Source organism: Budorcas taxicolor, chromosome 20 (genome assembly GCF_023091745.1).
Source record: "Budorcas taxicolor isolate Tak-1 chromosome 20, Takin1.1, whole genome shotgun sequence".
In the NCBI taxonomy this organism is placed as follows: Eukaryota; Metazoa; Chordata; class Mammalia; order Artiodactyla; family Bovidae; genus Budorcas; species Budorcas taxicolor.
The window spans coordinates 55,934,415-55,957,965 of record NC_068929.1 but is presented as its reverse complement, the minus strand read 5'-3'; positions in this window follow the sequence as shown (position 1 = coordinate 55,957,965).

The following is a 23,551-nucleotide window of genomic DNA, read 5'->3' as shown; positions in this document are numbered from 1 at the left end:
TACTTATTATGAGAGTAATATTTTACAGTTAAAGGAAGATGTATCAGAAGTAGAGATCAAAATCATTTCAGGGAAGGCAAGAAAGTTTAATGGACAAGGGGAACAAATAAGTTAGAAAGATAGAGACTTTGGAGGTAAAAGAAATAGGAAAGTGGATTTTAAGCAAGGGCACCAATAAAAATAAAAATCTAGAATATGGGGGAGTGATATCATCTTACCTAAGGATAAGATCCAGGTAAAGAGTAGTAGTATAAAGAGAAATATTAAGCAGAGAATGTAATGTGAAGATTCCAAACAAAAAAGTGGCATGATTAGATAAATGTTTTTGAAAGTGCTCTTTGGGACAGACCGAAGAAATACTAGAGCATTTTATATGAAGAATATTCATGAGGGAGTTAGAGATCACTATTTTGTTTAATTTAATATTTTATATTCATCAGACTAATAAGAAACATATATTAGCAAAGGTAAAAAAGTAATCTCACTGATTTTGTGGCATCAATTTTCTGAGATAATATTATCATGTACTGAACTACAAATATTTCATTATTTTAAACTTTTATATACTAAATCACTAACACATTTTTATCCATCTGGTTTAGTGCCCATGCCTTACATGTTATATTCATGATTTCTTTTAAATTAATAATTTTCTTTTATATATTTTTCTATGTATTAGTATATATGTATATCACTGTGCATGTCTATGTCTAAGTCACGTCAGTTGTGTCTGACTCTGTGCTACCCTATCGATTGTATCTCGCCGGGCTCCTCTGTCCATTGGATTTTTTAGACAAGAATACTGAAGTGGGTTGCCATTTCCTCCTCCAGGAGATCTTCCTGAACCAGGGATTTAACCTGCATCTCTTGGGTCTCCTGCACTGGCAGGCAGTTTCTTTACACTAGCACACCTGGCATTAAGGTAACATATAAAGATACAGGAAGGAATAAGTCTGATCATTAGTCAAACACTGGTGAATTATGAAACAGATCTGATTTAGAGATACATTTTCTGCACATTATTGCAGAAATGTTCCAAAATATCTCATGCAACTAAATAAGTTCAGCTTCTCTTTAAAAACAACAGGTTAGCTGGTACACCACACCCTTACTTCTGAAATGAGGCAGTCAGTGAATTGGCAGATGGACTACTACACTCTTTCCATTCTGGGAATATACTCTTCCATTCATGACCTAACACAGCGGCTGGTGCACTCATGTATGTCCCCTGCCTGACAGATGTCCCCTGATGGCCTATAAACTGCAACCAATGATTTAGAAAAGTAACCATCAGGACACGGCAACTGACTAGATAAGGAGAATGAAAAGGTGATAAAAGACTGGAAAAACTAGGATTTTAATTTATTTTGGCACAAAGAGTGTCACCAAGTTTAAGAGCTTATTGAGGTACTGCGATTTTCCCCTAAATCCTACTTGCTGTGGACATACTCTTAATGTAATCCTCATGATCCCAGCTTTTTGGAGTTCATTTCCTTGTGGGTACCCTCACAGTAAGTGTGTGTAAAAACTGTGACTTGATTCTAAGCTACAGGGTATTTTTAAAAAATATGGTGAGATATATTTGATTGTGTTGGGTGCATGTGTGCATTCTCAGTTGTGTCCAATTCTGTGACCCCAGACTGAAGCCCACCTGGCTCCTCTGTCTAGGCTATTCTCGAGGCAAGAATACTGGAGTGGGGTGACATTGCCTCTCCATGGGATCTTCCTGACCGAGGGATCAAACTCGCGTCTTCGGCATTGGCATGTAGACTGTAACACTGAGCCACCTGGGAAGCCCTAAATGTGATCATGTGTCCATAAGTATGTGGTTGTTATGCGAGACCTTAGTACCCACTAGCCTTTCTGGTCTGAAGATGCAAACAGCTCTGCTGGGGAGTCCCTTGTGACTAGGAACTGCAGGTGGCCTCTAGAAGCTAAAGGCATCCTGTTAAGTGACAAGGAACTAAAGCCCTCAGTCCTACAACCACAAAAAAATTGAATCCCTTAAATGACAACCCATTCCAGTGTTCTTGCCTGGAGAATCCCAGGGATGGGGAAGCCTGGAGGGTTGCCCTCTCTGGAGTCGCACAGAGTCGGACACGACTGAAGTGACTTAGTAGCAGCAACAATCCATCAGTGAGAAGGCAATGGCACCCCACTCCAGTACTCTTGTCAGGAAAATCCCCATGGATGGAGAAGCCTGGTGGGCTGCAGTCCATGGGGTCGCTAAGAGTCAGACACAAGCTGAGCAACTTCATTTTCACTTTTCACTTTCCTGCATTGGAGAAAGAAATGGCAACCCACCTCAGTGTTCTTGCCTGGAGAATCCCAGGGACGGGGAGCCTGGTGGGCTGCCATCTATGGGGTCGCACAGAGTCGGACCACGACTGAAGTGACTTAGCAGCAGCAGCAGCAACAATCCATCAGTGTGGTACACATCTCCCAGATAAGAACCCAATCCAGACTTAACACCTTGATGGTCACCTTATGAGACCCTAAAATAAAGGACCACATAAAGCACACCCAAACTTTTGATCTATGAAAACTGTGAGCTTATATATTGCTCTGTGTTATTTATCGCTAAGTTGGTGGCAATATTCTTACACAGCAATCAAGAAAATATACAACACTAATTTTTCTTTCTTACAAAAAAATATCTCTCAGAGATGCCTTCCCATAGGTCTAAAAATATTAGGGTTAATATTTAATTTTATTAGGGCAATTTTAACTTAACCCTAAATTATTTAATATTAACCCTAGCTAATATTCCTAAAGATACCAATGGTCCTTATTTACAGAAATCTGCAAACATGTAGGGATCAGTTTATCATCATCTATAATTGTTGACTTGAATCTCCTTATATTGTTGGCCGGATCCCTATCTCTTCCATGTACCAGGAGTGATGGATTAAAAATATAAAATCTTTCCTACTTCTCCCAACAAAAGCTAAGTTTTGCTTTTTTTTTTGAGGGGGGGGGGGGAGTTGTTTGTTTGTTGTCTTCCAGTTGCCTGGAATCTGGCTGGGCCTGAGACTCCTTAAACTAATAGAATATGACTGAAGTTCTAGGTCAGGACAGACCCAGCTCTGAACACATCGCTATCTTTCAATTCCTCCCTTTGGTAATCCCTGTCTCTTGCTGTAAAGAAGCCCAGACAGCTTTGTGAAGTGTTTCTTCTAGTAAAAATGTGAACCTCAACAATAAGTTTAGCTGAGCTCCTAGCCATCAGCCAGCAAGAGTTTTGCTAGCCATGTGAAAAAAAATCTTGGTAATGAATCTTCCAACCCAGTGTTGAGCAAGATGACAAATGAGCTCTCCAAATAGTTGCAACCAAATTGAAAACCATAGACAAATATAGTTTTGTTAAGTTAAACCTCTACATCTTGTGGTGGTTGATTACACAATAAACAATCCAAGTGTAAGCAATGGTCGAGGTGGTGCTAGTGGTAAAGAACCCACCTGCCAAAGCAGGAGACATAAGATACTTGGGTTCAAGTCTTGAGTCATGAAGATTCCCTGAAGGAGGGCAACCCATTCCAGTAGTCTTGGCTGGAGAATCCCATTGACAGAGGAGTCTGGTGGGCTAAAGTCCATAGGGTCGAAAATAATTGGACATGATTGAAGTGACTTAACATGCACATGGCACATGTATATCCTCAGTGCTTGAAAATGTAATTGGCCTATAGAAGCTCATATTTTTTTGCAGGTGTTAATATTATATTGAGTCTTTTAGTGAAGATTAAAAAAACAATTTAATATGAAGATACAAAATTTATTAAAAATACTTTGGAATGGAGATGTATTTTTGGATATAGATTTTCATGAGAAAGTATTTAGATTTGAAGATGTAGATTTCATCTGCAAAGAGGAAAGAATTTAAACTGTGGGAAGTTTAGCTATCTGCAAAATAAAAGAAAATAGCAAAAGAAAGGAGGCTTAACAAGATAAGTAGAATTAGCAGAAAAGAATAGATAATTCTATATCCTAGGTTTATCCTTCTTTTTTTTTCCTATCCTTTTTTAAATAACATGTTTTTATTACTGCACTTTCAGTTTCCAACTAAGAAAAAATATACAACCATATTTGGAAAGGAAAAATAGATTATTTATCTGGTACATTAATGTTATTTCTTTATAAAGCATTTGAGCACACTAGTTTAATAAATCTCAACTATAATTTTAAATGATTAGTCAACCTAAACATTTTCTCTTTTTATACAATACCTAGATATGTAAGTATTTTTGTTACTCAAATCTGACAATAGTATGGAGCCTTATTATTTATGAGAAAACTCCCTCTTGCCATATGTCTTAATGTGTCAGTGCTTTTAATTTATCAAAGAAGAAATCATTAACTGAAGTATTGTTAATATGATGAGTATCATTAGGTTTAGTGAAATAGCAAGGAGATTGGAGAGAACAGAAGGTATTAAAAAATTTGGTAAAACTGCTCTGCAAATTATTTTATGTATTCCACTTACATATATCTCCATCTCTTTGAGGACAATAAAACTTTTCCAAACACTCAAAAATTCCAAAGGCTCAGAAATTCAACACATGATAGTTAGCTTGATATGTGGAGTCTTTCTCTAAATTTGGTATCTAAACCTTATGTAGTTTTATGAATACGATTATATTTTTGGGAGAAGTTTTTCTATTAAATTATAGTAGTATAATATATCATTGTAGAAGTCCTCTGGCAATAAAAGGCAATATAAGGACATGCTGGTTTAACCTAGCATGTCTCAAATGTATTTTACTATATTTGATTTTATTTTAATGGAAGAACACACTAATCACATTAGAAAATAATGATCCATGATTTTGGAAATATTTTGGAAAGAGGGACTTCAAAATTCATAATGTATTGATTGGTATAATCCTCTGGGAAGGGCATGATGTTTATTAGTACAGCTGGCCCTGCATGGTCTTGGATTCCCATATTCACAGATTCAGCCAACCACTGATCACAACTATCCAAAAAAAAAAAAAAAAAACCACAATAAAGAATGTTTCAAAAGAGCAAAACTTGAATGCTTTGCATATCACTTACACTGTATTAGATACTATAAGTAACTTGGGTAAACAGCGAGGTCCTACTGTCTGACCCAGGAATCAAACCTGGGTCTCCTGCATTGTAGGCGGATCTTTTACCGTTTGTACCCATGAAACACAAGGAAACGTATTTAATAACCCATGATAAATCATAATGGGAAAGAATATGTATATGTGTATATATGCATAATCACTTTACTATACTCAATTTACACATTTTAAACAATTATATTTCAATAAAACATATTAAAAAATAAGTAACATGGAGGTGACTTAGAGTATACATAGACTGTATGAGAACACTAAGCCATTTTATCCAAGAGACTTTAGTGTAGGAGGATTTTGGTGTCCATGGGGGTCGTGGAACCAATGTCCTTGAATACTGAGGGATGACTATATGAAAAGCTAGTTTTATGTAACTCATCTATAATGATCCTAGGGAAAATGTTATTTTCTAGTAGCCCCAGTTCCTTTGTTCATAAAATCATATTACTTTGACAACTTAAAAAGATCATCCTGAAGAACTTTTTTATAAACTAAAATGTAGTATTTGAATTTTCATAATTATCATCTCAGTTATTGCATTATATGATCTCTGCCTGAATAATGGAAAGTTAACTATGTAAAATATGTCACACATTCCCACTAAGTGATTCTAATTGTTTGAGTCTTTTCTTCACAGTGATTAACAATCTAATTCCCATAATACTCATTTATCTAATTTCAGCTGCTGCACAAAAGTTCTGTCTTGAACAACTGCAGGGTTGCACCATGTTCTCAGATAGGAAGGCAAAATTATAACAGTGCCATTTCTCCCTTAGTTAATTTATAAACTGAATTCAATTTCAACAAGAGCACCATCAACATTTATTTCCTGGCGCTATAAAAACTGAGTTAAAAGTTCCTGTACGTTCGAAGGTTAGACCAGAAGGAAGACCTAGGAAACATGTGAGAAAAAAAGGCATGTGAAGGTGATGACTAGTAATTGAAGATGTGAAAACTGTGCAGTATTTTGTTAGACTGAACAGATAATCCAATGGAATAAATTAGAAAATCTAAAAAGAAACACAAGTACATGGGGAAATTTAGTATGATATTTTTAAAATGATGCCTCAAATTAGTGGAGCTAAAATTATTTAATTAGTTGTTTTGGAGACCTGGGTTCGATCCCTAGGTTGGAAAGATCCCCTGGAGAAGGAGATGGCAACCCATTCCAGTATTCTTGCCTGGAAAATGCCATGGACAGAGGAGCCTGGCAGGCTACAGTCCATGGAGTCGCAAAGAGTCAGACACAACTGAGTGGCTTCACTTTCAACTTTGGGATAATTGGATAGCCCATGAAAAAAGATAAAGTGAATATATCTTTCAGTTCAGTTCAGTCACTCAGTCGTGTCCGACTCTTTGCGACCCCATGAATCACAGCACGCCAGGCACCTCCCCGTCCATCACCATCTCCTGGAGTTCACTCAGACTCACGTCCATCGAGTCTGTGATGCCATCCAGGCATCTCATCCTGGGTCGTCCCTTCTCCTCCTGCCCCTCAATCTCTCCAAGCATCAGAGTCTTTTCCAATGAGTCAACACTTCGCATGAGGTGTCCACAGTACTGGAGCTTCAGCTTTAGCATCATTCCTTCCAAAGAAATCCCAGGGCTGATCTCCTTCAGAATGGACTGGTTGGATCTCCTTGCAGTCCAAGGGACTCTCAAGAGTCTTCTCCAACACCACAGTTCAAAAGCATCAATTCTTCAGCGCTCAGCCTTCTTCACAGTCCAACTCTCACATCCATACATGACCACAGGAAAAACCATAGCCTTGACTAGACGGACCTTAGTCGGCAAAGTAATGTCTCTGCTTTTGAATATACTATCTAGGTTGGTCATAACTTTTCTTCCAAGGAGTAAGCGTCTTTCAATTTCATGGCTGCAGTCACCATGATTTTGGAGCCTCAAAAAATAAAGTCTGACACTGTTTCCACTTACACCAGTACAAATTCAAATGAATCCAAATTAAATTTAAAGGGGAGGTAGAGTAGATTGTGGTGAATTCTAGGTATGATTCAGAATCTAGAAAAATGATTAAACTATGTAGTTGTATTATAGGGAGTATGCAGGGAAAATACCATAATGCAGTTGTAATAAATAACAAAAAAGGAAGAAAATACTTTTATTTATAAATATTAAATCACAGCAAAGGATGCACATGCATTAGATAGAATTTCCAAAAGTAGAGACAATACTAACGACCTATACTGGACAGCATTTGGCCAGATTGTTCAGAGAAAATAAATGCAAACTGTCCCTTATATATATTAATAAGAAAATTAACTTTTCCCATAATAAAGGGAATGCTAATAAGAGCTACCAGATTAAGACCTTTTCTTAAATCTGTAACACTGGAAAAACAGTTTAATAATACATTCCATTGTCTAAACTATATGAAGAAGAAGAACATTTACAATTAACGTAGCTTAAAAATGGTATGTGAAGAGCTGACACATTTGAAAAGACCCTGATGTTGGGAAAGGTTGAGGGCAGGAGGAGAAGGGGATGACAGAGGATGAGATGGTTGGATGGCATCACCAACACAATGGACATGGGTTTGGGTGGACTCCGGGAGTTGGTGATGGACACGGAAGCCTGGTGTGCCGCGATTCAAGGGGTCGCAGAGTCGGACACGACTGAGCAACTGAACTGAACTGAAAAATGGTGTCAGCCCCATTAATACTGAGTAAAATTACAATAGCCAAGTTTGCTAAACATTCTTACTAAATTTAATATAATCACAGAACTTGCAAAACAGTTATTTTTAAATTTTCTTACACTCAAGCTTCATAAATATTAAAGCTGAAACTGCAAAACTTTGGCCACCTGATGTGAAGAGTTGACTCACTGGAAAAGACTCTGATCCTAGGAGGGATTGGGGGCAGGAGGAGAAAGGGATGACATAAGATGAGATGGCTAGATGGCATCACTGACTCGATGGACATGAGTTTGAGTGAACTCTGGGAGTTGGTGATGGACAGGGAGGCCTGGTGTGCTGCAAATCATGAGGTTGCAAAGAGTGGGACACGACTGAGCTACTGAACTGAACTGAACACTCAAGCTTCATAAATATAGTCTATATATCTACTCAGGATTGTTGTATAACACTGAATAGAAGTAATAATTGTTGACACTTGTGATTTAATGAGCATATACTTACTATTTCACTATTAAATGTGCTCATTACTATATGGTGTTTTGTTTTAAACTATTTATTTTGCTTGTTAGTAAAGTTATTTTACTTTGATTATTGCATACCAATCATCTTGTTTTTTGATTGAAGGATAAATGCTTTACAGAATTTTGCTGTTTTCTGTCAAACCTCAACATGAATCAGTCATAGGTATATATATAAATACCCTCTCTTTTGAACCTCCCTCCCATTTCCCTCCCCATCCCACCCCTCTAGGTTGATACAGAGCCCCTGTTTGAGTTTCCTGAGCCATATAGCAAATTCCCGTTGGCTATCTATTTTATATATGGTAGTGTAAGGTTCCATGTCACTCTTTCAATACATCTCACTCTTTCCTCACCATCCTATTTATAGTAACTTTTAAAATATATATTATAGAAATTTTCAGTTATTTGGGGGAGTCCCTGGTGGCTCAGATGGTAAAGAATGTCGGTGACCCAGGTTCGACTCCTGGGTTGGGAAGATCTCCTGGGGAAGGAAATGGCAACCCACTCCAGTACTCTTGCCAGGGGAATCCATGAACAGAGGAGCCTAGGAGGCTATAGTCCACGGGGTCGCAAAGAGTTGGACAAGACTGAGTGACTAACACTTATGTACTATCTATTACAAGTCTTTTAAAATCTCTTTTATTTGATGATTTACATTAAATTTCTTAAAATAATATAATTTTATCCTTAGAACAAGTTCAATTTGTTGTTGCCTTCTATTTTTTAATTGTTTGATTATTTTAATAGTCTCTGAAACCATTAATATTATGCAATATTTAATTCACCATACAAAATTTGAATCATTGGACACTTGAAGAACAGAAATAAATATTTTCACCATCAAACATAAGTTTATGTGAATAACTCTCTACAGTTACTCACAGCACATACCTTGGAACTATGCCACAACAATGAAAACTCAAGCATCCCTACTTACCCTGTTTAACACAAACATTTGCTAAGTGATAATGAAACCTGGTGATAATGGGAGAAAATGAAGATGAAGGATGAAGAATGAAAACACCAGATATGGTGTGCCATGTGGATGATCCCTGATGTACCTTAGGGAAGAAATACTACACCTTACCTGAATGCTCAAAACCACCATAGGTCACTGAAAAAGTCTGAGCATTTAGTTTTCTTTTAATATTATAGCTAAGAGAATAGAATACTCCATGATTACAGGTACTGAATAAAAAATAAATAATATCATAGCATCAACCTATCACGTCGCGTCACTTTGGAAACTATTACAACATCCAAAACTAATAAATTACATTTTATATACATAAAGCAGCTTACAGAATTCATTATGTAATCATGATAGTAACTTGCTTACTATAAATAAGTAAATTCCTAATAGCGAGGAATTTAGAAAGGTGATAAGTAAAATTTAGCGAGTGACTTTTTCGAGTGTGAATGGAACTGTTGACCATCAAGGAGAGTTATAGTTTGTCAGGGATACGGTTATGTATGCTCAGTCACTCAGTCATGTCTGACTCTTCGCGAACCCCTGGACTGTACAATACCAGGCTCCTCTGTATATGGAATTCTCCAGGAGAGACTCTTGGAACTGGTTGCCATTTCCTTTCCTTCCACCTTATATCTATTCTCATTTTGATTAATATTTTTGTATCCATAATCATGATTGAATTTTCCCTGTGTTTTTTTATTGTGCATGTTAAAAATGGATAACTGATGCTATCTATAATTATGTATTCATGTGACATATTCCATGTCACTGTTGTATTTCTAGCCACCTTTGTTTTTTCTCATTCCATCCTGTTTAACTTGCAAACTATGGTGTTCTAAAAGCTTAAAAAGTGACCTAAGACCTAATTTAGATGCTTCTTCTCTAAGGAATTTCAGGCTAGAATTTTTCTGCAACTTTTTTCAGTCACAAATGGTCTCACCTTATAAAAATCCAATGGCTGTTGAAACTTGCATTCTTTATTTTCTCTCTTGCATTGGGCTCAGTAATTCCTTGTAGATTTTTCAAATATTTGATAAAGTTAATAAATAAATATCATTAACAGAAGAAAAAAACCAAATACTTATTACAATTAAGAAGTAAGATCAGAACTAAAGTCTTCTCTCTTTAAATGCTAAGAAAATGGAGAGGACAAAAAAAATCTTAAGAGCAACAGTTAATTTCATATTCATAAAGGAAGTTCCACTTTCTGTGGAAATACTATTCTAGGGAATCACCATAGCACATTTTTTCCTAAAACCTTTTATGTTTTCCTATGAGGAAATTGTAGCTTGGAGTTTTTATCAGTGGCTAAATTTCTGCATCAGATCAATTGAAGGAATCATAAACAATGCATCATAAGCCCAGATATTCAAGTAACTGGTTTAACACATGCAAGCATGCTAAGTTGCTTCAGTTGTGTCCAAATCTGAAACCATATGGACTATAGCCCGTAAGGCTTTTCTGTCCATGGAATTCTCCAGGCAAGAATACTGGAGTGAGTTGCTGTGCCCTCCTCCAGGGATTCTTCACAGCCAAGGTATCACACCTGCAACTCTTAAGTTTATGGCATTAACAGGCAGATTGATAACCACTAGCGCCACCTGGGAAGGCCAAACTGGTTTAATATTACAATATAGATGCATGGTTCAAATCTTATGAATAGGCAGAAATGTCCACATTGATCAGTCTCAATGTTGATGTATGGCAAAACCAATACAATATTGTAAAGTAATTAACCTCCAATTAAAATAAATAAATTTAAAAAATAAAATAAAAGAGTACTAGATATGTGTGTATATATATATATATAATGTATCCTCATAACTTTTCTATCCTAGTACTCATAGAGATATCATTTTATACATCTATTAGGTCAGTGAACATCATGGCATCTGGTCCCATAATTTCATGGCAAATAGATAGGGAAACAATGGAAACAGTTACAGACTTTACACTGGGGGACTCCAAAATCACTGCAGATGGTGACTGCAGCCATGAAATTAAAAGACACTTGCTCCTTGGAAGAAAAGCTTTGACCAAACTAGACACCATATTAAAAAATAGAGACATTACTTTGCTGACAAAGGTCCTTCTGGTCAAATCAATGGTTTTTCCAGTAGTCATGTATGGACATAAGAGTTGGACTATAAAGAAAGCTGAGCCCTGAAGAATTTATGCTTTTGAACTATAGTTTTGAAGAAGACTCTTGAGAGTCCCTTTGGCTTCAAGGAGATCAAACCAGTCAATCCTAAAGGAAATAAGCCCTGAATATTCATGGAAGGACTAATGCTGAAGCTGAAGCTCCATTACTTTGGCCACCTGATGAGAAGAACTGACTCCTTGGAAAAGAACCTGATGCTGGAAAAGGTTGAAGGCAGGAGAAGGGGATGACAGATGATGAGATGTTTGGATGGCATCACCGACTCGATGGACATGTTTCAACATGCTCCAGGAGTTGGTGATGGACAGGGAAGCCTGAAGTGCTGCAGTCCATTGGGTTGCAAAGCATTGGACATGACTGTGCAACTGAACTGAACTGAACTGATTAGCTCAACACACAGATGTCCTCTTTTTTCCTTTAAGTTTTCAGAAGAATTTGGAGAGTTAATTTGATGTTCTATATCTCTTTTAAAAATTGTGGAGCAAATTGGCCTAATCATTTTAATTTTCTAAAAAAAATTTCTAATAACAAAGAAATTTTTTAAAATCTATCTGGACATCTAGGTTGCTTCCATGTCCTGGCTATTATAAACAGTATTTGGGGGCTCAGGATGGGGAACACATGTACACCCGTGGCAGATTCATGTTGATATATGGCAAAACCAATACAAAATTGTAAAGTAATAAGCCTCCAATTAAAATTTTAAAAAAATAATGAAAAAAATCTATCTGGATTGTAATTAAAGAGCAGCAACATATATACACTACCATGTGTAAAACAGATAACTGATGAGAAGTTGCTATATAACACAGGGAGCCCAGCTTAGAGCTCTGTGATAGCCTAGAGGGTGGATTGGTGGAAGGGAGGGAGGTTCAAGAGGGAGGCGATATGTGTACAGTTATGGCTGATTTGTGTTATTGTATGCCAGAAACCAACACAATATTTGTAAAGCAATTTTCCTCCAGTTAAAAACTAGATTAAAAAGAATATATTACACCTAGCCATTCAGTATATAATTATATATAGGAAGCACTTGTGATAATGATAATGATGAAAAAACCTTCATACCACTTATTATAATGTTTCACCCTTCAACATGCATTTTCACAAATGTTAATGTAAAACACTTCAATACAATTAAGAAGGTAGAATGGTTATGATATTCATTTCACAGGTTAAACTATTCTCCTTTGTGTTACAGGTATAAACCTCTCCAATCTTAAAGCAGATTTATTTCCCACAGTAATTTCTAGCTAATTTCTTGTATATCAGTTCCTTTTCAATTCCAAAATGTTGGACTAAGGTACTTCTTTCTAAAATCATATCTTGACAAGCTGACTCACATAAGCAAACTGAGAGAGGCAAAAGCAAACTGAGAGAGGCAAAAGTATGCCTAGAATCACAGGACAAGTGAGTCACAAAACTTTTGCACAAAGAAGGTACTAGTGTCTTAGATCAGGTTGCTAGTTTATATCCGTTCATTGTTGCCATATCAATATCAAACAAAGTCATTATAATTTTTTTTTTTAGTTCAAAATCTCAACCCTGGTCTTCAGTATGAAAACATTTAGAAATCAGTACTTTAGGCTTTTTTTTTTTTTAACAATATTGTATTGGTTTTGCCATACATCAACATGAATCCGCCACAGGTGTACACGTGTTCCCAATCCTGAACCCCCCTCCCACCTCCCTCCCCATATCATTTGTTTTGATGATAGTTTATTAGGAGAATTTTGTTGTCAAATGACATAACTGTAAATTGACTGCGCGAATGAGTGTGTTTGTGTGTGTGTTTGTAATCAGCACAGGTTTATTATACTACCTCTTTAGCCCTTTATTATACTATCTCATTAGATTTATTTTGAGACAGTAAGATAATACATTGCTCAATAAGCATGGAATTAATCAACATCAAGTAACTTGAAAGTGACAAGTGAAAAAGAATAAAATATTTTGGTTATTTTAACTGCATTTTCAGGTGTCTTCTTCACTAAAAATCTCTGGCTATCCTGCACAATAAAGTTTTTCACTCATGATTTGGGATTAATTGGGCCCCGTCCTCCTACACTTGTTAATATTTCATGGAGATTTCCTCCTAAACAATATTCTTAAAAATGACTGCATACCAAAGAAGTAATAATACTCATCATGAGGAGTGAAACATTAAAAACAACAACACTAAGGAAATGCCAACATAGAAGGGAAAAGAGACAGCAATGGAAAGGGAGGTAATCTTTGTGTCTAAGATACATATATATTGTGTGGCATATGTATGTGACCAAATATACTTTTTGAATGAATATTAATATAAACCAATGGTGAACAGGATAAATACTTATTTGAAAGGGGAATAAATGAATTAGCTAAATGTGCAATAGTATTCAGTATGAACCAGAATTTAAATGTTAACATTGGCAGAGCTTGATAAGGAATGAAGGGGGAGGAGAGTAAGAGTGATAAACTTTAAAAAAAAAGGAAAAGAAGAAACAAGGCATGAGCACTTCTTCCTACATGTCACTGAGAACAAGTGTTCAAGTAGTTTACAGTCTCTGCCGAGAGCATTCTTATCACTGGTCATCTTACCAACTAAGTGCTTTGTTTCCCAAGATTTCATTTCCAATTACCTTTCTATTAGATGCATCAAATTTAAATTCCACCAAGACAGCCATTTTTGTCTGTTACTACAATGTTCCATTCCATTGAATAAAACCCAACAACTCCCATTTAGCAGCTTTTTCAATCAAAACAAATCCAGTCCCTTTCATTAGAACTATGTAGCTCATCAAACCCATCTAGGAAATGTTGACTGACTGTGTATTATAGAATGTTCACCTTGGAACTTCTTTTCACATATAGTTTAGAGAACAATGACCAGCTAATTGACTCCAAAATTTGCAGTTTCCCCGAAGTACATGGGAATTCTTTCTTAGAAACTAATGATAATTTCATGTTTTCCTTTGATGGATGTTGGCTGACTTCTCACTTTCTCATGTATAAACGTTTACAATTCTATCATCAGTAGAGCCAAGAAATAGATGAAGCTAAGCTGCTTGACTAATTGACTGGCATTAACGTAATTAAACATATTAAGATCTAGATTGATAGCCACTGAGTGACTTTAACAACTAGCATGTTCATTTCAGTTAATCTGCCATTAGGCCTTTAACATAATGGGCTCAACAGAACATAAAGTTATTATTTTCCAAATTTTTGACATATGGGATATCATTATTAATATCACCATAAAATTATATATTTAACAGTGAACGATAATTTTAAGAGGTTTTCAATAATCATAATGGTAGCCTTGTTATAATTTGAAATTCTTTCATTTTGTAGAACATTAATAAAATGTAGGATTAGCTCTGGAGAAATTCACTGTTGGCAACTTTTCATTAGCACATTAATTCACTTCTTTATGACCTTCCATATGCACAGAAGTAAGACAGGCTTCATGAAACCCTGGAGTGTTGCGAAAGTAGCTGGGGAAAGGCTTTATAATCTTATAAGGAACACATAAGAGGCAGCTAAAATCAAATGGAAAAATGCAGTGACATAGTTTCCTGAAAACAACAGACACAGTTCTGAGGGAATGTAAACAAAATCATCAACAAGACAGAATAGAGGTACTAGAAAAAAATATTTTAATAAAACTCACCTTGGGCTCACTTTTTTAATTAGGTGGTTGTCATTCACTGGACAGTAAAAAGTAATGAAATATCAGGGATTTGTGTGAGGTACCTGACAATGTGGGCTTCCCTGGTGGCTCGGTGGTTAAGAATCCTGCAATGCAGGAGAAATGGGTTCAATCCCTAGGTCAAGAAGATCTGCTGAAGAAGGAAATGGCAACCCACTCCAGTATTCTTGCCTGGAAAATCTCATGGACACAGCAGCCTGGTGGGCTACAGTCCATGGGGTCCCAAAGAGTCAGACATAGTGACTAAACAACAAAAATAACAACCTAAGAAGCCAACAGGGAGAAAACGTAGAAATTAGACAATGCTGAGAAACCTTAAGAACTAACTACATATTATATTTTCTCTAACTTTGTTTGTTTCCCATTAGCTTGCTATGAATTCAGGAACTGATATGGAATGTATAAGACTATGGCTTATATGAATAGAATACATGTAATAATTTATACCTACTGTTATAGATCTTACTTTCTTTTCAGTTACCCATAAGGACATCTTAACTCTGTAGAGGTGGGATACAGGATTTGCAACTTGGTTTACCCAAAAGGTACTGAGGAATTATTTGCTTACATTCAAATGATAAAAACTGTTTAAGTGTGATTAGTCTCTATCTAAGCTTATCACTAGAGTGTAGTACAGCACAGAGTAGGAATTTAACCAAAATGCATGAAATTTAAAGCACATTTGGTATTCCTTGTGTAAGAAAAAAGAATTTTGTATATTTTTTCTGTGATCCTAGGAACAATGCCTAATCCTAATTATGTCTAATAATCCTGATTAGGGTTAGTGTTGGCGCTATTCAGTCACTGAATCATGTCTGACCCTGCAACCTCAAGGAGTGTAACACACCAGGCTCCCTGGGGTCCTCTATTGTCTCCAGGAGTTAGCTCAGATTCACTTCCATTGAGTTGGGGATACTATCTAACCATCTCATCCTCTTTTGCCCCCTTCTCATTTTGCCTTCAATCTTTCCCAGCATCAGGATCTTTTCCAGTGAGTCAGCTCTTTGCATCAGGTGGCCAAAGTACTGGAGCTTCAGGTTCAAAATTAGGTCCCTTCAATGAATATTCAGGATTGAGTTCATTTAGGATTGACTGGTTTGATCTCCTTGCTGTCCAAGGGACTCTCAAGAGTCTTCTCCAGCACCACAATTCAAAATCATCATTTATCAATTAACTCATTGATAACTGCTGCATGCTTATGTAATAACAAGCATCAATTTTCTAGTATATATTTGACTTACAATAATTTATTATAAAGCTAAAAGGTATTAAGTCATGAATATAGACAGAAAACATAAAATTCTGCAAATAATTTATTTATATATATTAACACTTTCTATAAAAGGTCATGATGATGTCAGATAAAAAAGGGCACAGTGAATAATTAAACAGAATATATCAACTAACAGTATTCCTAAAGGCAGATGTTATAATATACAAAACAAACTTACTATATGGACATTTCTAATGAGTAAACTATTATTCCAGATAAAATAAATAAGCAGATTTTTAATTAAAACATCACTTAATTCTTTGACCACTGATTATTATTATTAAGTGATTTGAAGTGCAAAGCAAGCAAATGATTTAAATCTGAGAATCTGGCTATTGTGGAATATATGTTGGTTTCATTAATTTAAATAACTGTATTCATGCTCAGGTTATATAAATATTTAAAGCATAATCCCTGCATATATTGTTCTTATAAGGTTCTTGCATTTTTTAGGAAGGTATCACAGGTACAGAATATGAAGATCCCAGATTTATAAAAGTCGGAGCCAAAGGATTACAGACCTGTTGGCCAAACATCTAGGGAATCTAAGAGAAGATGATTTTTGGAATCAAGGTCCTTATGGTGGAAAAACTGGCTAGAACTTAGTATAAGTTACCAACACACACTCATTTCTTTTTAATTTTAACAATATTGAACTTTTGGACATTGATACTAATCAATAAAATCTTGAAAGAAAACTTTTCATATAAACAACTATGTTCAAGGTGGTTGACTCCTCCTGTGAAGGATTAAAATATGTTTTGGGATGAACTATGTACCCTTCAATATTCCCACGTTGAAGTGCTGACCTCCAAATATATCAATATGTGACCATTTTTGAAGACAAGGTCTTTATAAGAGGTGATTCACAGGGAGCCCCAATCCAGTATGGGGCTTCCCAGGTGGCGCTGGTGGTGAAGAACCTGCCTGCCAATGCAGGAGATAAGAGAAGTGGGTCTTCCTGGGTCAGGAAGATCACCTGCCGGAGGAAATGGCAACCCACTCCACTGCTGTTGCCTGGAGAATCCCATGAACAGAGGAGCCAGGAGGGATACAGTCCCTGAGGTCACAAAGAGTCAGACATGACTGAGCAACTTAGCACAGCCAATCCAGTATGACTAGTGTTCCTGTAAGAGGACATTTGGAAAGTCCCTGATAGTCCAGTGGTTAATACTCTTGCAATGCAGAGGTTATGGGTTCAATCCCTCATCTGGTTACAAAGATCCTGTGTGCCGCAGGGTGTCACCAAAAAAAAATATGGGGGGGTGGGCATGGAGGAGGACCCTTGGACAGATAAACAGAGACAAGGGAAACGCACAGACAAGGATGACCCTGTGAGGACATGAAAAAAAGACAGCCAACCACCTGCGTGCTGAGGAGAGAGGCCTCAGGAGAAGGCAGATCTACCCACAACCTCATATTAAACTTCTATCCTCCAGAAATGCGAGAAAATAAATTTCTGTTTCTTAAGCCAGCCAGACTGTGGTATTTTGTTACAGGAGCCCTGGAAAAGTGATAAAGGATGGAAGCGAGTTGACATCAACACAGCTAGGTCTTTTGTTCCTTTTTAGTCTGCCATTACTATTAAATATTAGCTGATACAATTTAAGTGATATAGATAAGGATGACTGGTTAAACAATAGTTTACGTGCATTGTCTTTAATTATAGTTCACTATTCCTGGATATATTTCTCGAGCAACAATGCACTTACATATTTATGATAGTGAGGATAATATATGGATTCTCCAAGGGAACCAGATGGAGTTTCTTTTCATTTGAAAGTTAAATACTATTATCTTGAGGCAGCATAAGATGAATCTGAAATTATGCCCTTCCCTAAAGGCAAGAGAGCACCTTATCCGCTATTTCCAGAAACTTTCAGGATCAATAAATTTATCTTGAAAAAAAAAAATCTTCTCTGAACAGATGTTCTCAAATAAGTTTAAAATCTTTCATGAAGTGTTTTTCATTACAGATGTTTCATGATTTTAAAGAATCTTATTTCTAATTTATGTGCACAAACTTGTAACTCATACACAGCTATATCAATAATTCTGTTGAGTATGACTTCTAACTGAATAGTGATTAATATGCAACCAATGAATCAAAGATCCTGTGTTTTGCCTTCTTTGAAGTAACAATCTGCCTTGTTTTCATTCTAGCCATGAAATAAGAAGATGCAGGAATTCAACTGAGAACAGTCTCAAAATTCCTCATTTTAATACATGGAAGTTCATTTTTCTACACAATTACTGAATGCCCTATAAGATAGAGTTATTGTGTTTACAATATCATTTCAATCAATTTCCAAGTCCTATATTGCTAAAGACTTTAATTTTTACTAATGTCAGACATGAGTTTGGTGAAAGCAGTTTTGCTCACGCAGTCCTTTTACAAATGTCTTCTTATTCTTTGCCATCAGCTGAATTGACATTTTGATCAGTCTCTCAATCTAAAAACAATGCTGGTTAAAAAATAAACATGTTCTCAAGCACTTCTTTCCTTCTGGTAACAGGCTGACCCTGAACAAGTTTGAATTTAGCTGAATCCATGTTTGATTATTTACATAATAATTATTAGAGTGATCAATGGAACCACAGTTTATTATTCAATGTAAACAAAACAGGATAATTAATTTATTGAAAATATTTCTTCATATTACAGAATATTATAGTGGAAATACAGGCAAATCAGTTCAGTTAAGTCCCTCAGTAGTGTCTGACTCTTTGTGACCCCGTGGACTGCAGCACGCCAGGCCTCCCTATCCATCACCAACTCTGGGAATTTACTCAAACTCATGTCCATTGAGTCAGTGATGTCATCCAACTATCTCATCCTCTGTCATCCCCTTCTCCTACCGCACTCAATCTTTCCCAATATCAGGCTCTTTTCAAATGAGTGAGCTTGTCGCATCAGGTGGCCAAAGTATTGGAGTTTCAGCCTCAGACATAAGTCTTTCCAATGAACACTCAGGACTAATCTATTTTAGAATGGACTTGTCGGATCTCCTTGAAGTCCAAGGGACTCTCAAGAGTCTTTTCCAAAAACACAGTTCAAAAGCATCAATTCTTTGGTGCTCAGCTTTGTTTATAATCCAACTCTCAGATCCATTCATGACTACTGGAAAAACCACAGCCTTGACGAGACAGATCTTTTTCCTCTGCTTTTTAATATGCTGTCTAGGTTGGTCATAACTTTCCTTGCAAGGAGTAAGCATCTTTTAATTTTATGGCTGCAGTCAACATCTGCAGTGCTTTTGGAGCCCCCCCCCCCCCCCAAATAAACTCAGCCACTGTTTCCACTGTTTCCCCATCTATTTTCTCCTGGCAATCTTGATTCCAGCTTGTGCTTCATCCAGCCCAGCATTTCTCATGATGTACTCTGCATAGAAGTTAAATAACCAGGGTGACAATATACAGCCTTGACGCACTCCTTTTCCTATTTGGAACCGGTCTGTTGTTCCATGTCCAGTTCTAACTGTTGCTTCCTGACCGGCATACAGATTTCTCAAGAGGCAGGTCAGGTGGTCTGGTATTCCCATCTCTTTCAGAATTTTCCACAGTTTATTGTGATCTACGCAGTCAAAGGCTTTGGCATAGTCAATAAAGAAGAAATAGATGTTTTTCTGGAACTCTCTTGCTTTCTCGATGACCCAGGAGGTGTTGCTAATTTGACACCTGGTTCCTCTGCTTTTCTAAAACCAGCTTGAACATCTGAAAGTTCACGGTTCATGTATTGTTGAAGCCTAGCTTGGATAATCAGAGAAGGAAATGGCACCCCACTCCAGTGTTCTTGCCTGGAGAAATCCAGGGCCGGCAGAGCCTGGTGAGCTGCCGTCTATGGGGTCACACAGAGTCGGACACACCTGAAGCGACTTAGCAGCAGCAGCTTGGAGAATTTTGAGCATCACTTTACTAGCATGTGAGATGGGTGCAATTGTGCGGTAGTTTGAGCATTCTTTGGCATTGCCTTTCTTTGGGATTGGAATGAAAACTGACCTTTTCCAGTTCTGTGGCCACTGCTGAGTCTTCCAAATTTGATGTCATATTGAGTGTAGCACTTTCTTGGCATCATCTTTTAGTCTGTGTGGCACTGGAGTGGCAAGTGACTGAGAGAAGATACTCCACATCCAAGGTCAGGAGTGGCAGCCATGAGGAGATACAGGCAAATACATAGCTCTTAGATACTTGACATTTCAATACTTAAAAAAAAAAGGTATGTTTACATGTTCATGAGAGAGACAGAAGGAGGGAGGGAAGAAAGGAGTGAGGCAATGATAGAAATAATATATGTTTGTACAAACATGCTGCTGCTGCTGCTAAGTCGCTTCAATCGTGTTCGACTCCGTGCGACCCCATAGATGGCAGCCCATCAGGCTCTGCCGTCCCTTGGATTCTCCAGGCGAGAACACTGGAGTGGGTTGCCATTTCCTTCTCCAATGCATGAAAGTGAAAAGTGAAAGGGAAGTCACTCAGTTATGTCCAACTTTTCGCGACCCCATGGACTGCAGCCTACCAGCCTCCTCCGTCCATGGGATTTTCCAGGCAAGAGTACTGGAGTGGGTTGCCTTTGCCTTCTCCGACAAACATGCTAAGTTGGGGTAAATTTTTTATGATTTTACTTAAGAACTCAACTATGTATTAAAATTGTATAAATTATTCTATAGTCCACCTATAGGAAACGAGATTTACTTGTCTATAGAGTGAATTGAGAAAATTTGATCATAAACAATGTTGTTGTTGTTCAGTTGCACAGTCATTTTCAACTTTTTGTGACTCCATGGACTGCAGCACGCCAGGCCTCCCTGTCCCCCTCATCATCTCCTGAAGTTTGCACAAGTTCATGTTCATGTCATCGATGAAACCATCCAGCCATCTCATCCTCTGATGCCCTCTTCTCCTGCCCTCAATCTTTCCCAGCATTAGAGACTTTTCCAGTGATTTGGCTGTTCACATCAGGTGGCTTAAGCATTGGAGCCTCAGCTTCAGCATCAGTCCTTTCAATGAGTATTCAGGGTTGATTTCCCTTAAGATTGACTGGTTTCATACTCATGCTGTCCAAGGGCCTCTTAGGAGTATTCTCCAGCACCACAGTTCCAAGGCATCTATTCTTTGGAGTTCTGCCTACTTTACAGTCCATTTCTCACAATCTTACGTGACCACTGTGAATACTGAATACCACTGTGACCTCTGTTCATATAGCCTTGACTATATGAAACTTTGTAGGCAGAGTAATGTCTCTGCTTTTCAACACACCATCTACATTTGTCATAGCTTTCCTGCCAAGAAGCAACTGTCTTCTGATTTCACGACTGCTGTCAGTGTCCACAGTGATTTTGAGCCCAAGAAGAGAAAATCTGTCACTTCTACCTTTGCCCATTCTATTTGCCATGAAGTAATGGGGCCAGATGCCATGATCTTAGGTTTTTTGTTTTTTTTTTTAACATTTAGTTTTAAGTTCACTCTTTCAATCTCTTCCTTCACCCTTATCAAGAGGCTCTTTAGTTCCTCTTCACTTTCTGCCATTAGAGTGGTATCATCCACATATCTGAGGTTGCTGACTTTTCTCCTGCCTATCTTGATTCCAGCTTTTAACTTATCTGGACCAGAATATCTCATGATGTGCTCAGCATATAGGTTACATAAACAGGATGGCAGCAGACAGTCCTGTCATACTCCCTCCTCAATTCTTAACCAAACAGTTGATCCACACAGGGTTCTAACTGTTGCTTCTTGACCCATATACAGTTTTCTTAGGAGACAGGTAAGATGGTCTGGTGTCCCCATCTTTTTAACTCAGGCTCACATAGGAAATTCTTTAAAATCTCACTACAGCACCACTTCTCACTACACATATTATGTGTACATAGGGATGCTTTACCAATTTGGTTCTTTGGAATTCAAAAAAAATACTTTGGCTAAGAATGTGATATAACTCATTCATTCCAAATTTAATTCTCTGAAAACAAATAGATTATAGTCAGTTCTCTCAGATTTACATATGTATTCATAAGTTGAACATTTTTCTTTTACTAAATGTACTAATAAATCAATATACTTTAAAAATATTTTAAAACTCAAATCAATGACTGCTTACTCATTGATTTGGAAATCACAGAGGTCAGTTGTCTCTAATTTTAGAGACCATATTTATTTATATATTTATTTCCAATGACTTTACAATTACTCTTTATCAAAAAAAATAGGCATATTATCATAATTAAAATCTCAAGAGATAGTATATACTTGTTGTGGATAATTGTTAATAATGAATATATTGATACATTTCCATCTTAAAATTTATATATGTATATAAATTTAATATGTATTAAAATTTATATGTATATATCAAAGCTATATATATATATATAAACGTGTGTATACACATAATATGTGCATACATGTTTGTGCATACAAAATTGATTCAATCATATCTGATTCTTTATGAACCCATGGGCTATAGCCCACCAGGTTCTTCTGTCCATGGGATTCTCCAGGCAAGAATATTGCAGTGGGTTGCCATGCACCCTTACAGGGGATCTTCCTGACCCAGGGATCAAACCCATGTCTCTTATGTCTCCTGCATTGAAGACAAGTTCTTTCTCACTAGTATCACCTGGGAAATCCAATATGGACATATACATATAACATACATGTATACGTATTTTGTCATGGTTCAGTCACTCAGTCATGTCCAACTCTTTGTGACAAGAGGCTTCCCTGTCTTTTGCCATTGCCTGGAGTTTACTCAAACTCATGTCCATTGAGTCAGTGATGCCATTCAACCATCTCATCCTCTGTTTTCCTCTTCTCCTCCTGCCTTCAATCCTTCTCAGCATCATGGTCTTTTCTAATAAGTCACCTCTTTACCTCAGGTGGCCAAAGTATTTGAGCATCAGCTTCAGCATCAGTCCCTCCAATGAATATTCAGGATTTATTTCCTTTAGGATTGACGGGGTTGATTTCCTTGCAGTTCAAAGGACTGTCAAGAGACTTCTCCAACACCACAGTTCAAAAGCATCAGTTCTTCAGCACTCGCCTTTCTTTATGATACCACTCTCACATCCACACGTAACTATTGAAAACACTATAGCTTTGACTATATGGACCTTTGTCAGCAAAGTAATACTCTAAATACACTGTCTAGATTTGTCATTGCTTTTCTTCCAAG